A 16,284-nucleotide genomic window follows, 5' to 3' on the forward strand; every position below is an offset into this window, starting at 1 on the left:
ACATCCCAGATTGTTTCGATTGCTCGGGTCAGGAAAGGCAGGCGACCTAATCAGTGCAGTTTATGTACTAAAGAAGGTTATACTATATTCCAATGAATATGACTTCAATACTCTCTCTACATTATTGTGTTTCCCTCATTCATTTAATTAAATGCATGGCATTTACAGCATTACTCTGTGTTTTGAGTTCTCATTATGTGTCCTCAAGGTAAAAAAACTCCTCAGACTCTTTTAAAAGGTCACATTGCACAAGAATATGCACTCAACTTTCGTAGACTTCGACTTCAGTGACTCGTCGAGCTCATACTGAACTCCACTCTCGAGCTGTGCATCACAGACTTCACAGATAAATCATTTAAGACTATTATAATCAATCCACCATGCATAAAGTTAGGGAATCAGCGCATAGATTGGCCGCAAGGCATCGGTTCACGTTGCTTTCAAAGCGGCTGAAGCAGAAGCACACAGAGATCAATACATGCTTGTGTTTGCTGGGAATGGTTGGATGACTCTTCACAAGCAACAGCGGACCCTGCCTTTGTCAGTCTGAACTGAGTGTCGTGACAGAACCGCTGACTCAGGGAGAGGATTGTAAAAGGAATTCGATGGAACGTACTGGAAAGTCCCTCAGAAATCTCTGTCCATCAGGTTTAATCCATTTCACTTCCAGGCAAACAATCAGAAGATGCAAATTTGAATGAGTGTTTGTAAAAGACTATTTGTATAGTCAATAGATGTGCTGGAGTGTGTGTGTAAATCTAGTTCAGTGAAACTCTACAGGGCTCATGCTGATTGGTTCCAAGCAATCGGCTCATGGCTCAAGCTGATTGGCTCTGCTGATCCCGCAGCCAATGAGACCGCTCGCTCAACATTTGAATAGTCTTGGTTTGCTGTAAGCTCCTCTGAACCTCCTCCTCCCCAGCTATACCTGCCTCGATCTGATACAGGATTCCTGTGTGTGTGTGTGTGTGTGTGTGTGTTAATGCAGCATCCGCAGATCTTACAGGCTAACAGCAGTGAGTCTGAGGATCTTTGAGTTCATACTCTCTCTAAAGCAGCAGCAGCAGAACACTAGTGATGGGAAACGGAGGCTTTCGGAAGCATTTGAGGCTTTCATCCAAATTTGTGGACAATGCGCATTAGTGATATCTGGTGGTCAGACTTGTTTTCTCCACCATATCTGACAAATCACCAAACAAAGCTTTGTAAGTCTGTGACATACACGTGTGGGATGAATACACTAATATCTAATCTCATCGAAATTCATTTCTGCTAATGACTTGTCGGTACAGTGTGTGATACAGTAGTGCTGTGAAAACTGCGTCAGATACATTACCATGGCCATATTCAATAACATGCTAACACTGTTCTGAGAGCTGTTATGATATAGTGAGGTTTATGTTCCCTGGTGTCCACTAGATGTCCTCCTTGCCCACGGTGTCATTCACTTTTGGAACTACATTCCCCACAATCCTTGTCTGCGCTCATCACTGTTCATTGAACTCAGATGTTGCCCATTATGTTCTGTGTGTACATACACCCTGCCTGTTTAGTGTTTGTTACGGAGTCGTTGGTATTCGTCACACCACTTTGAAGTCTTGCCTGTTTTTCTGTCTTGGATTGATTATTTGCACTTGATCCCTGTCTGGTTTGTTGTGAGTACAGATTACCCAAATAAATTACTACTATTGGAACTTACCTGTTTGTGTGTGTGTGCATCATGACAATGTAATCATGGCATTTACCTGTTTCATGCACATAATATGGATAAGCTACAATTTCATCATGACAGGTTTAATTTATCACCTGAGAAAATTCAAGTGTTTAATCACCCAATCACCCAATAACCCAATAAGCAAATCACCCAATTACCCAATAACCTATTCACCCAATAATCAAATCACCCAATCGCCAAATCACCCAATAACCCAATCACCCAATAACCCAATGACCTATTCACTCAATAACCAAATCACCCAATTACCCAATAACCCAATCACCCAATAACCCAATCACCCAATCGTCCAATCACCCAATAAGAAAATCATCCAATAACCCAATGACCTATTCACCCAATAATCAAATCACCCAATTACCCAATAACCTATTCACCCAATAATCAAATCACCCAATTGTCCAATCACCCAATAAGAAAATCACCCAATCACCCAATGACCTATTCACCCAATAATCAAATCACCCAATTACCCAATAACCTATTCACCCAATAATCAAATCACCCAATTGTCCAATCACCCAATAAGAAAATCACCCAATTACCCAATAACCTATTCACCCAATAATCAAATCACCCAATTGCCCAATAACCCAATCACCTAATAATCTATTCACCCAATAACCAAATCACCTAATCGCCCAATCACCCAATAACCCAATCGTCCAATCACCCAATAAGAAAATCATCCAATAACCCAATGACCTATTCACCCAATAATCAAATCACCCAATTACCCAATAACCTATTCACCCAATAATCAAATCACCCAATTGTCCAATCACCCAATAAGAAAATCACCCAATGACCTATTCACCCAATAACCAAATCACCCAATAACCCAATCACCCAATAATCTATTCACCCAATAACCAAATCACCTAATCGCCCAATCACCCAATAGCCCAATCACCCAATCGCCCAATCACCCAATAACCAAATCACCCAATCCCCCAATAACCAAATTCATACAATAACCAAATCACCCAATCACCCAATAACCCAATCGCCCAATCACCCAATAACCCAATAACCCAATAACCAAATCGCCCAATCACCCAATAACCCAATTACCAAATCGCCCAATAACCTATTCTGGGGTTTATATGACGTCCACCTGTGCATGCAGACACACGATGGCTGATTGCGTTTACATTACACTGAGATCCGATCACAATACTTCCTCGACTCCCTCCGGATCTGGACACACTGATCAGAGAACATTCCATCAGGAGTGTGTTTACACTTGTCTTTTCAATGTGTGTGTGGACAACATCCGGATACAGGTCCAATGTTAATGCCAAGTGCAAATGCAGCCTACATGTTTGGTTTTAGTGAAAAAAAAAAAAAATCATGTTGGTCACTAAAAATAATGGTAACACTTTACAATAAGGTTCATTAGTTAACATAAGTGACTGTATTTACTAACATGAACTACACTGTAAAAAGTAATACCTAGATCTAACTTATAAAAAGTGAGGCAAGTGGCTGCATTGAATGTTTTAGGTTGAGTCAACTTGCAGCCTTTTTTAAGTATATTGAACATTTTAACATTACTTTATATGAACACAATAAAATCAAGTTGAGTTAACTAATAATACTAGTATTACTCAGATAAACCTACTTTTCTTGGTAGATGTAATGTATTTATGGCTACAAGTAACCTGCACACATTTTAATTAGGTTTTATGAACTTATTTTCTTAGTAAAATTAACCTAATCATATGTGAATTAACATTTTAATTGAGTCCTGGATAGAAAATAAATCTAAATGTCTATATTTTAAGCACTACAGTGATTAACCTATTACAAATGCAATGGAAGAAAACAATGAGAAAATAGAGTGAAGACAAACATTTATTCAGTGTTAACCAGTGTCACTTAACAGTGACTACACAGCAAATGTGGCCACACATGTACAGTATAATATAAAACAAACACTGTATAAGTGTATTTTCAACCTGTTCTGAACAGTACATCCAAACTGCCCAATCTGTAATGTTTGGATAAAGTTAAATGTGAGCTTATTAATGTAATGTAATGTGTGAGCATTAATGTGGATAAAGATGAATGTAAAGATAAAATCACATTGTATCACAATGGAGGTCGAGAGCATAGGTCAGTCCAAACAGAAACAGCATGATTTAGACAGGTTTGGCACACCTCTGACCACGGGCTGTCCTTCTATCATAATACCAATCGTGTTGGGATGATGGCACATGTACATTTTCAGTGGGCAACTGCCAAGCTCAGCGTGCACCTCTGTTTCAGCACGATTCTATTGGTGGAGACAAAAGAATCAAGAAAAACAGGTAATGAGAGGAATATAGCAAACCAGTAGAAGACATAAGACAGAAAGTCAAAATTGTACTTTTGTTACTAAAGGTGGTGATACTAGACGGATACTGTGACTAGAGCATGTGACCAGAGTGAAGTCTATGACAATGCCATAGAGTGTGGGTACTAAACTATCATAATCCACTGTAGCATAAGTGGTGTCGTATTCTGGTTCAAAGGATGCATTACAATGAAACAATGCAATTGTCCTTGCCTGTCCCTGATTGGTCATCACATTGTTGTGTATTAAGCTACAAAGTTTAAATATATGTTCAAAAGATGTCTTCCACTGAGGAGCCAGAATGAATGTTTTTATGATATCTTTTTTTTTATGTTTTCTGAAATGAATGTTCATGGAACCAGTGGAAAATATGTGGACATATTTTCAACATAATTTCAACATAACAATTTTAGTCATCACATGTCAGGATCTTAAATGATCACAGACAAAAGTTGAGTAAAGGTTAGTGGCAACTGACAGCTTGCCAAACTGCCTCAGAGAAAGACTGACTGATAATAAGAAACTGCTATATTTGGTGATTTTTACTGGTTGTGGGGAGGAGACAGAAAGGTGATTAAATCTGCCTTTTATTGGTGGTTGGTACAAAGAAATAGTAAAAGAAATGTAATTGTATGGAGCCTAGACTATTGTTTGCAATTTTACTTATGTTTTACTTACCTGTGAATAGTTAGGCTATAGCTGTAATTGTATATTCTTAAGTTTTTCTTACCTGGATGTGAAGCTTGAAGACCCCAGGTAACAAAAGCGCTTGGGTATCTAAAGACCAGGAAAATGCATGTTAGAATAAGGTTAAAAACCAGTGGTAAAAGTAGTTTAAGTAATGGGTTAGAAATAATTTTCTTTTTTTTTCCAACCAAAATTCTGTCATTAATTGACTATGCAGCATTAAAAAAAAAACGTGGAAAAAATCTCTAAAATCAAACAGACTAACATACATTAATGCAAAAGCTACACAATCTCTGATTGCAGTCCTGTCAAAACACACGATTACTTTGTTTTGTCTGCTGTCCATAAAACACCATCTTACTTCCCTTATTTGCCTGTTCTATTGACTGAAGGCTTGCTTCAAATTTCTACCGCTTCGATCGAATATTATCCCGAAATCCAATCATTGCAATCTAAAAATATAACTGACGGCATTTATGCAACTAATATTGCCTACATATCTGCGTTTTTATACACGTCCATTCTAAACTTTGTTACAGTGGCGATAATTTTAGCAGGTGCTGCTAGAAATAAGCATTAAAAATACACATTGTAGGCACGACTATGGCCTACAGCACTCATTTATTGTTAATTTAAACCGCTGTTGTCTGCCGCCGATCGACCACACTCCCATTAGCACTATGCTACCATCTTAGCTTGCCTATGTGTGCAGGATAGCTCTATTACAGACAGTACAATGCAAACCTAACCTTAGCTCCCTGGAGTAAGCGATTTTGCGTGACTTTACATCACCAGTCATTTGGCTAAATTTGCTCAACTTACCTTGTTATTCAGATGATCCGCTGCAGCGATCAAACAGTTGAAGTGCCGAGGAAGAAACTGCATCTGCCGAGGAAACTCTGCACCAATGAAAAAGCGGCATTCCAACTTTTAAAAAATGTAAAATATTTATGTTTGGTGAACGCATGTGCCACATCGACAGCTGCTCAAATAAATAGTGTATGTCAACTTACTTTTATAACCTTTATAGTACACAATAACCACAGACAAATAACTACCTAAAAATATTGCATTGGTTTTATTAAAAATATATGGTTATATAAAAACTTCTACTTTTTAAGTAAAGAGGAAGTATTTTTTATACTTTTAGTATAAAACTAATAAAATAAGCTAGATTACAACTATTTAAAGTATATAAAACCTACGTTGTGGGTGTAGTACTTTTTACAGTGTAACATGAGCAATACATTTGTTACAGTATGTGTTCACACCAAGCACGATAACTATAAAGATAACGATAAAGATAACTATAATAAAGATAACTATATATGCGTCCACACCAACAACCAATAACAGTCTTTTTATTCTAAGCATGTGCGCGACCGCGCTGCGTTTTTAAAGCAGCGAAAATGGATGACTGCTGCTGCTTTACATTACAGACAAATATCAAAAGAAAAACAGGCGCTTTTGGGTACATGACATCCTTAAAGACGAGAGGAGTTGGGAGCGCATATAAACACTGAATCTAGCAAGTCTAACAGTGAATTTAGCTGATGAAGTCGGTGATGGGATGAAAACAACACCTAGTCAACACCTTTATGTATACAACGCCTTTTTTCACTGCAACTTACACTATGCTAAACTGCATAATATCTCATCGTGAATACTTCTCACCGTTTATTCCCAGGATACGACCGATTGCTTTCCATATATCCATCTTTCAAGGTATCCTTGAAAAGGGTGTTTGACCATGGGTTTGACTTGTCAAACAGCTGAGGATTTTTTGTACCTCGACGATGAACTTCTCTGCAATGTCATCTGCCATTTGAAATGCGCGAGACCTTTAAATTAGAATCGATTCTGATTGGTTGTCAGTGTTTTATCGTTGGACAGCTGGAAAAAAATCGCTCTGAAAGTGATCCCAACGATATTGTTCCTCATGTCTTTATCGTTATAGTTGTGTTGGTGTGAACTCTGTTATTCTTTAATATGGAGAACGAATTTTAGAATTATATCTTTATAGTTATATTTATAGTTATCATGCTTGATGTGAACGGGCCTTTAATCTTTGTTAATGTTAGTCAATAAAAAGACATCTGTTCATGTTAGTTCACACAGTGCTTTAAATAATGCTAACACAGTTTTGATAAAGTATTAGTATATGTTGAAATTAACATTAACAAAGATGAATAGATGCTGTGAAAACAAAGGTCATCATTAGTCAAGTTAACTAATGAATTGTGTAACGTGTTTCCAAAATAAATGAACATTTTGTGCAACATTTGTGTTATACTAATGTCAAACTTCATTGAAATCACTAGACGTGGAACATGCATCTTTTTTTAAACATATTCCTTATAGTTTATGGGAGTTCATTGGCATCTAAGCACAATTTCTAGTCAATTCTATTGTGCTCCTTTGGAACAGAGCCATCGGCTCGGCCGTGTCAAGTACCAAAAACCATCTCGATCACGGAAACGTATTGTTATTATTCTCCAGCACCTTTCCTTTACTATATGTTTGGGGAAATTAGGCACCTCAGGGTTTAAAGGAAAAATGAAGCCATTCCAGACTCATTTTTTGTCCTAACGAATGTTGCAGCGGAGCCGCATTGCAGAGAGAGAAGAGAGAGAGCCAGATCTACAGGGAACTCAAGCTGTAGTAATGTGGACATAATTATATTTGGCATGGCCTATGGTTAGTGCTATTAATGTTCTCTCTCTGTGTGTGTGGAATGTCTCTATATGTTTGCTTGTGAGGTCTGCTTCCTCATTACGATCGCAGCACCCTTGACAGTTTCATTAAAGGTGTAGATTTCTCCTGTCAACTGGAATAAAGTATTTATACACAAACCTCCGAAGCGTCGCTGGTTGTCCGTATGCAGAGTCCTCCATTAGTCGGCTCGGATCGATGGGCCCTCGCTGGATCTGATCTGCTGATTGGGGGCTGCGCGCGTGCGAGGGTCTCTTCTAATTTCAGGAACATATCTGTCTCTGTAATAGTTAAGTGTGATATCGACCCGCTGTCCACATTGTCTCTGACACCTGAGCGTGGGCTAAATGAGCTCTGAGAGCGAGACTGGAAAACCCTGACCGTCTCTCCCTTCGCTCACACTGACAGCTCATCCGGAGAGGATATCTGTATGCAAAAACGCACCAATCGTCGCAAAAGACAGTTTCTGACAGGTTCCAGGAATCCACTTTTTGTTTTTAAATCACTTTTATCAGTTATTGAGAACCCAGATAGCAAACTGACATTGAATCAACGTGGAAATATGACATCGAAACAACGTTGATCTGACATTGTTTTGCTCATCGAATTAACGTTGAACCAACGTCAGACGCGTCATTCTTTCAAAACTAACGGAAAATCAACTTGAAATCAACGCGTTGTTTCAACGTTATGAAAGCAAACCAATTTTCGATTTTCATTTAGCTTTGAAGAATGCCGCGTCTGACGTTGGTTCAACGTTAATTCGATGAGCAAAATCATCGTTGTTTCAATGTCATGAGAGACGTCGTTTCCACGTTGATTCAATGTCAGTTTGCTGTCTGGGAAGGCAGTGTTGAGGATAACGCATCACAAGTGACGTGAGTTATGTAATCAGATTACTTTTCCAAGTAACTAGTAATGGAACACGGTTTAAAACATAATATGTGAGTTACCTTTTAAATAAATAATGCTAATCTTACTTTGCTTTCCGTGCTTTGACTGACAGCTGAGTAAGTGCAGAGGCGTTTGAGTAATAGATCTAGCGTTTCTCTGGATGAATAAAAACTCTGAATATTGTGCAAATCTGAAATCACTAATTAAATATGTTAAACTGCACAGATATAATTTCACAGTCAAGGCTACAGCCGTCACATGCACGCTTTAATTCACTGGTATATCTTGAAATATGTCAGTTTCAGTGTTTTGTCTCACAAGGAATGTTTTTTTTTTTTTTTTTTACAAAAGCTTTTTAAATGACCTCATTAAACTAAGGCCTAGTCCAGTCCTTTATGTATTTGATCTCACTTTATTAACCATTGTCTTGGCATTTGGTGATTTAATTCACACATAACAGCAAGCAAAAATAAATAAAGATAAACATCACATTTATGTTTCAGTTTTTGTTGTTGTTTTTATTGCTGATTAAGAGTGTTGTCCTGACTCATTATTCTTCTGCTATTGAGCGGCGCCCTCTAATGTACAGGAGGGAATCTGCATTTTATTCAGTCTGAAGCTGATTCATGTTACTCTTTTTATTATTAAAAGAAATAAATAAAATAAGCAAGCCCAGTCCAGGTGAGAAAGTGTACAACACAAACGTAATACATCATTACTTTCCATCAAAACACAATTAGTTGCATTTTAGGAAGTAATGCAATAACTATCTTTCCCCAACACTTTATTTTGATGGTTCACTTTAGAGATTCTGCTGATTTTAAGAAACTACATGTGAACTAGAGGATCAGTAGACCGTCTGCTTAACCCTTTCCCGGCCATTACGGATTTTCCAGGTTTCCCACTGTTATACGGTAGGGAATATCAGTCAGTGGTATTGAAGTCATATTCAACATTATATGAACTTTAACAGACCGTATCAGTTCGGCTCAGATATCTGACATATAGTCCTCCTAAATCACTGTAATAAAGGCGACACACGCTGTTTATGACGCTCGAGGGCTGTGCAATTATACTTTACTGACCAGTCATACATTCATCGCCCGTGTGTTCATCTGTCGTATTTATTGGCTTGATTTAAAGCAAACACACTGACCACAATATATCAGTGTTTTAATATGGCTTTATATAAAGAAGCAATCCTTTATGGTACGTTTACTTTCAGTATTACTATTGTTATTTTAATATTGATGTCTAATAAGAGCTAAAAGTCAATGTATAAAAAAAAAAATATTATCATATGTAATCATTTTTATTTTATTTTTTTTTTTCGTGTGGCCGGTGAAGAAAATGTTATATTTGATGTGAATTTCCTCCCGAAGATGATAGACAACATTTTCATCAGTTTCTCTTGCGATGTGTGTGAATCAACACTGCCAACAACCTTGATAATCTAAAGAAAACCGTGTGTTAGTATGCACACAAATCAAGTGAAATAAAGCTGTAAATGTAAAGGTGAGTATGATGAATATTGAGATCGGGATGAATAAAGCGTAAAGATGGACCTCCATGAATTATAGAACAAGCCTTCAGTTTTCAGAAACAGTGAAACTCTGGCCTTTCAGATGTGCCAAGAGAAGACTTAATACAGCCTGATGGAAGGAATACAGTATCAGTTAATTAAAGTAATTATCATTTAAGGAGCAGCAAACACATTTATTTAGTGATTATCAGAGTGAATGCTTAACTGAGCCAAAGAAATAATGTGTTAATTACGTTAATGTAGTTTGTCTTCATTCAATGTTGGATTAAAACACGTTTTCAAAAAATATTATGCTACATTTTTGTCGTGTGACTTGCTTGACAGTGGCATCTATCTAGTATAGTACAACTATATCAACTCTCAGTAAGGTTTTTTTTTTTACAGAAATTAATATTTTTATTAAGTAAGGACAAAAAATTAAGCTGTGTAATAATAATCATAAATGTTTGTTGATCATCAGATCCTCATATTTGAGTGATTTGTGAAGGATCATGTGACACTGAAGACTGGAGTAATGATGAAAAATTCAGATTTGATCAAAGCTGTATATTCACATAGAAAACTGATGATTTACACTGGAACAATATTTCACTGTTTTTACTATATTTTTGATCAAATAAATGCAGCCTTGGAGAGCAGAATAAACTCTTTCAGAAACATTATTAAAAAAAAACATTGAACAGTAAATACATATTACGAGCAGTACTTCAGCCAAGAACAGTCAAATATCTGTTCGACTTTCTACTACACTATTGTTCCCGTTATTCTCTATTCTGTCCTCTTCTTATATAAATCAGTTGAGGAAGTATTGAGTATTTCCTCACAGTACAATGAGCTCTTAACCTCAACAAAAGCACATATCTCGCCTCAACATTTGGCAATCGGATCAAATAATGAGTCAAGAAGAAGTGAAAAACACTGGCAATGGAAGGTCATGTTGGGTCAAATGTGGTCAGTCATGTGGGTGTTCATGAATACTAAAACTATTCATACTTTGCACATTATAAGCTACAAACAAATATAGTACTGCCAAAAAAAGCAAAAACTGGTGTAAAAACATTAGTTCTCCATATTATTGGCGTTTCATGAGATTTCCTGAGTTTCCCAAACCTGTTTCAATGGCGTTGTTTGAGTAAAAGATGGCAGCTTTTGTTTTTTGGGTGAAATATCAATTTTAAAACAAGTTGACTGTCACATGTCTGTTATGTTTAGCTTTAGTTCTTGTGATTTGGGCTGTAATATATATATATATATATATATATATATATATACGAAAATAGCGTTTTCGTGTCAAAACTTTCTCCGTCTATCCGATCTTTTCTAAAAGTTTCTCATCCACACTGAAACGTCAGAAATCGCTAAATTCCCCTAAAACCTGAAAATTCCCCTAAAAACTGAAAGCCCAGCGAGATGATGCAGACGTGACAGATATAATAAAGTTATCACGGGATCATTTTCACTCAGTCACCATTAAATGTTGGGTCTTAAACGCGACTGCTCTCGTGTTTCGCCACATCAGCTGCTAGTGAACTTTCTGTCATCTTCGCAGGACCGCGATGACCGTGAAGAGAGAACGTATCTTTAACAGCCGCGTTAAAGCGAACGCCACATAACAGCCACAATAGCAGTATATACACACCTCAGTTCAATATGCGTCACATGACTAAACTCACGTCATCGGTTTCACGGTCCACGCTAAAACACGGAAATGCCGTTTTCAAATTATCCACTTGGAAAAGGTGTTTTCAAAAAGCTCAGTTTTGGGTGCAAAGCTAAAAATGGAGAGGAAATTTCCAATGAAAAGGTTTCAGTGTGGACATGGTCTTGGTTTGACCTTTTAGATTTAAGATTTTAAAAGCACTGTTACTAATGAGTTGTTCGTTGTTAGTTAATGCACTAACTAAAGCCTATTCGGACGGGATTAACTTTACAAGGGTGGAGGGAGTAATGTCATTTTACCACAGGACGTCTGTAATATTAATGGCTATTGATGGGCAATTCGCACGGGATACGATAGTTGAACCAGCAGAACTCGATCTACACACCGCCGTCTCTCCTGTCGTCATGTGTGTGTGTTACGCTGCTCCCTGATATCATGTGCACAAACACATATAACCTATATTTACATATCTGAAACAGTTCTGTCCGGTCAAACGATGTATTCATTAAAGTCAGATTGGATTTATATAGAGATATCTGGTGTAAATGCCAACCAGTCGGGCTATTTGCACTTGGTGTTAATTGGCACTTTATTTAGTTTTATTTTTAGTTTTAGTCAGCCAAACTATAATAACCCTGGAGTGCAAGAGAAAGTGAAGAGCTCGGCGTATGTGTGGAGCTGTCAGGATTTATATATGCTACAAACAAAAGTACCATTCATATATATATGCAGAGAATCTGTGTCTTTCACTGGATTATTAGCCTTTAAGAGTAAATATTTCAGTATATCTGCCCCTGGTGACAGAATCTGTTTCGACTGAGAAACTGAGAATGGCTTTCTGGGACCGTTGAAATTGAAAATGGCACAAAATGGCTGCTTGGAATACAGAGTGAGAGAAGTTCTCCGAGCGCTAAACCAGCACTCCTGACGGCGGTCCAGAACTGGCCTGAATAATCTCGCCTCGCGAGGGAAAAGTCCTGCCTTTTTTATATTCAGCCAGCCATCTGCACCATATGTTGATCTCGGGGAAGGATGAGGATGTGTTTTTGCAGCCTTCAGGAGACTGGGAACAAGAATGAAAAATGGAAGGAGACCAACAGAGAGATCTGACAAACAGAATGAGACAGGAAAACAAAGAAAGAACAAGCAAAAGGAGAGATAAAAGGAGCAAGAAAAAGGAGAGGTACATGATGCTGGGAATAGGAACTTACTTCAGAGCATGTTGTGCCTTTTACAAACTCTTGATGTAGTTTTCAGGCTCTCCTAGAACAGGTTTTCCTGCTTGAATGTTGATTATTCTCCTCATATTCTCCATTGTTCCCAGTCTGTTAGTAACGCTCTGTTTACTTCCTGTCTCTATGAAGCCCCTCCTCCTGAAAAACACACTGTGCTCTGATTGGTCGGCTGGAGCAGTGTGTTGTGATTGGTCGAGCGCTTCGAGTGTGTTTGGGAAATGCCCCGCCCCTTTCCATAACCTCCAGTTTAACACACTACTAACTAACTCAACCAGGCCCCGCCCCTTTATTCTGGGCATGAATTATAATGAGGAATATTGTGACGTGTTCGTTCCCGGAAGAAACTCAAGACTACAATGGAGGCGTTTCAGGAGTTCAAAAACACTGAGGGATGGATGGATGGATGGGTGGGTGGATGGATGGGTGGATGGATGGGTGGATGGATAGATGGATGGATGGATGGGTGGATGGGTGGATGGATGGGTGGATGGATAGATGGATGGATAGGTGGATGGGTGGATGGATGGGTGGATGGATAGATGGATGGGTGGATGGATAGGTGGATGGATGGATGGATGGATGGATGGATGGATAGGTGGATGGATGGATAGGTGGATGGATGGATAGATCTATAGTCAACAAGAAACAACAAGGAGACAGTCTCATGGAAGGGATCGACTGACCAACAGTAAGCAGTTTTTTGGGTTTGCATGTCTAGAAATAGAAGAGCATAATCTGTTTTTGTTTATTATGTGGAAAAAGAATTAAACTCACAGGACTCACAGATAGTGTGTGAGTGCCTCAAGCCGAGTTTTAATTAATACTATGCGATTGGTTTCAGGGCTGCTTTCCCTCCTCCGCCCAGACACCCTCTCTCCATCACGTCCAGAAGGACGAGAGTTACTGGGGCTGTGCATCAATAGATACTCATTTGAGTTTGGAAAGTTTTGTTTTGCCCATCCTTTGCAGCCTGTCCTATCCGAAGGCATTCGAACCCTCAAGAAATACCTGGGCTGTGCCATCTGTCTTGTTTACTCGTAATGTGACAGTGACTGAATGCAACAGCAGGCGTTCTGAGCCGAAGCCCCTGGCCTGTGAGAATAGCTAATGAGGGACTTGGACTCCCACTGTGTGGCTGCACAAGAGTATATTTCATCCTCAAGAGCCGGAACACGCGCAGGTCAGCGGCTTGATGTGTTCCGGCTGACGTAACCAACGCTGAACACATCAAAATGCCACTTCAGGAGGAAAGCAAATTAGGGGAATGGCACTTAGTGTATTCGTCAGACTGAGGACTGAGTTTGGGCTTCACACCTGCTCTGCACTCATAGCAGACACGGCATTAAGCTCCATGTGCTCTCTAATCCTTATGCAATTCCCGTGTCAGATAGTCTTCTGTGCTGTGAGGTGTGGAAAGTGCTCCTTAAAACCTGGATATTCTCACTTGGCCACAAAAAACATTAAAAAGAAAGTGCTAGAAGTGCGGAAGGCACCATTTTCACTCCACAGACTCTTTAGGACTGGGTGGAAAATCAATGGCTGTATTTTACTGCCGCTTTACTTTATTTCCTTATTATGAGTATGACTTTTTACCATTTATTTTTTATATATACATATTTGTATGTGTTTGTGCGTGTGTTTGTAAACGCTTCTCCTGTTGGGTAATAGTATAAAAAAATTTCTTAATGCTCACCAAGGTTACACATATTTTATTTTCAAAATTTCAGCAAAAAATCCTGATGAATTGATAATAATATTTTTAAAAATATTTCAAATAATGTAGTAAATATTTTTAAAAAAAGAACCATTCATTTTCTATTTGCAATAATATTTCACAATATTACAAATTTTACTCATAAATGCAGCCATGGTGAGCATTGAGAAAAACATGAAAAAACTAACCCCAAATACATATATATATTTAATTTATATTATTATAATTTATATTATATATTTAAAAATGCTTATATTCTTTGAAAGAACAGCATTTATTTGATAACCTTTTTTTGTAACAATGTAAAAGTTGCTACTTTTGATTAATTTAATCCATCTTTGCGGAAAAAGTGTTAATTTCTAATATTTAAAAAACAAATGAAATAGTAGTTTTTCTCCCGAGGGACAGTTCTCTGTAAATGCTTCTTCCCCTCCACTGTTTCCCGTCTTCCTCCAGTGTCATCTGACCTCTGACCTCTGCACTCAAAGCTGAGGTTACAGCAGGACAGGCACGAGTCAGATCCTCCAGATCCAGTGTGAGAAGAGTGAGTTACTGAGCTTTCTGAGTCGCCGCATCGTCTCCTTGTGGATGAATGGATGATCATATTAGCCTTCATCGGAGATAAAGTATTTCAATTTAGAGGTCTATGAGGACACTTAGCGTCTGGAAATCAATGAAGCTGAACCATCACCTTTAAATCATAACTCAAAGAATTAGTCAAAATGACTCAAGAATCAGGACTAGAGTTTGGAAACCCGTTCAGTGTTGTGTTTCAACAGTTTAAAACGACTTGAATTGAGTTAGATTCACATGAAGTCGTTTTCTCCTACAGAAAGAATAAACTCTAGAGACTACAATACGTTTGTTTATAAAGAAGAAGAGGAACTTTTTCCGTGTCAGTTTAGCAGCACATTCTGCACATATTGATGAATAATTGGAGAAATACTGTTTAGTTGTGGAACAGCCGAGTAATGACAGCTTGGAATATCTGTAAGGCACACGTCGTAATTTCTGAGGAAAATACCACTGCTAAATAATAACCGTAACTTAAGCCTTTTGTCACATTGTGGTTATATAAGTTAATATTGTTCATTATAGCTCATGGAAGCAAAATATTTTTATGAAAGGATAAATAGGAATGAATCATCAATAACATGACAGATATTCATGCGCTGAATGTGTGTCGCTCACAGACAAAATGTGGGTTATTTCTTTTGCCTATGATATTTATTTTACACGTACAGTATATAAAGAACATCATGAACATGTACTGGTTCATCGTGTGATCATTTAAAGTAGTTCACTTTTAAAAAAAACTTTTGCTGATAATTTACTCACCCCCATGTCATCCAAGATGTCCACGTCTTTCTTTCTTCAGTCGAAAAGAAATTAAGGTTTTTGATGAAAACATTCCAGGATTTTCTCCATATAATGGACTTCAATGGGGTCCAAACGGTTGATTGTGTCTGTGTGGAACTGATTGGATGGTTGTGGTTTGCTATTGGCTGATCTCATGTGAGTGACAGGTTATAGCCCCGCCCACATCATCAGAGAAGAGATGCTGAAGAGGAACTGATTCTCATTCAACATTATTAACACTATAATGATGATGTACACCGATAAATCCGTCAGAATAACATATACTGTAGAATTTTTCTCTAGAATCTTGAATTTAGAAATTTCTCTAGAATTTCACTCTAGAATCTCTTCAAAGAGGTACAGTGAGGAGAACTGTCGACAGCCCTAGGAAGAAAGCAATAAAAGAG

At 38.0% G+C, this 16,284-nt stretch overlaps 1 long non-coding RNA gene across 1 annotated transcript; it reads right to left on the reverse strand.

The window, feature by feature from the left end:
* Window positions 1-3,574: 3,574 nt before the first annotated feature.
* On the reverse strand, window positions 3,575-5,988 carry LOC120470617 (uncharacterized). Its single transcript, XR_016149202.1, has 3 exons — window positions 5,583-5,988; window positions 4,804-4,850; window positions 3,575-4,013 (listed from the first exon to the last, which is right to left on the reverse strand). It is a non-coding gene; the product is annotated as an uncharacterized LOC120470617 (long non-coding RNA).
* Window positions 5,989-16,284: the final 10,296 nt, after the last annotated feature.

The sequence above is a fragment of the Pimephales promelas genome, chromosome 22, assembly GCF_988280905.1.
Source record: "Pimephales promelas chromosome 22, fPimPro1.hap1.1, whole genome shotgun sequence".
NCBI classification, from domain to species: domain Eukaryota; kingdom Metazoa; phylum Chordata; class Actinopteri; order Cypriniformes; family Leuciscidae; genus Pimephales; species Pimephales promelas.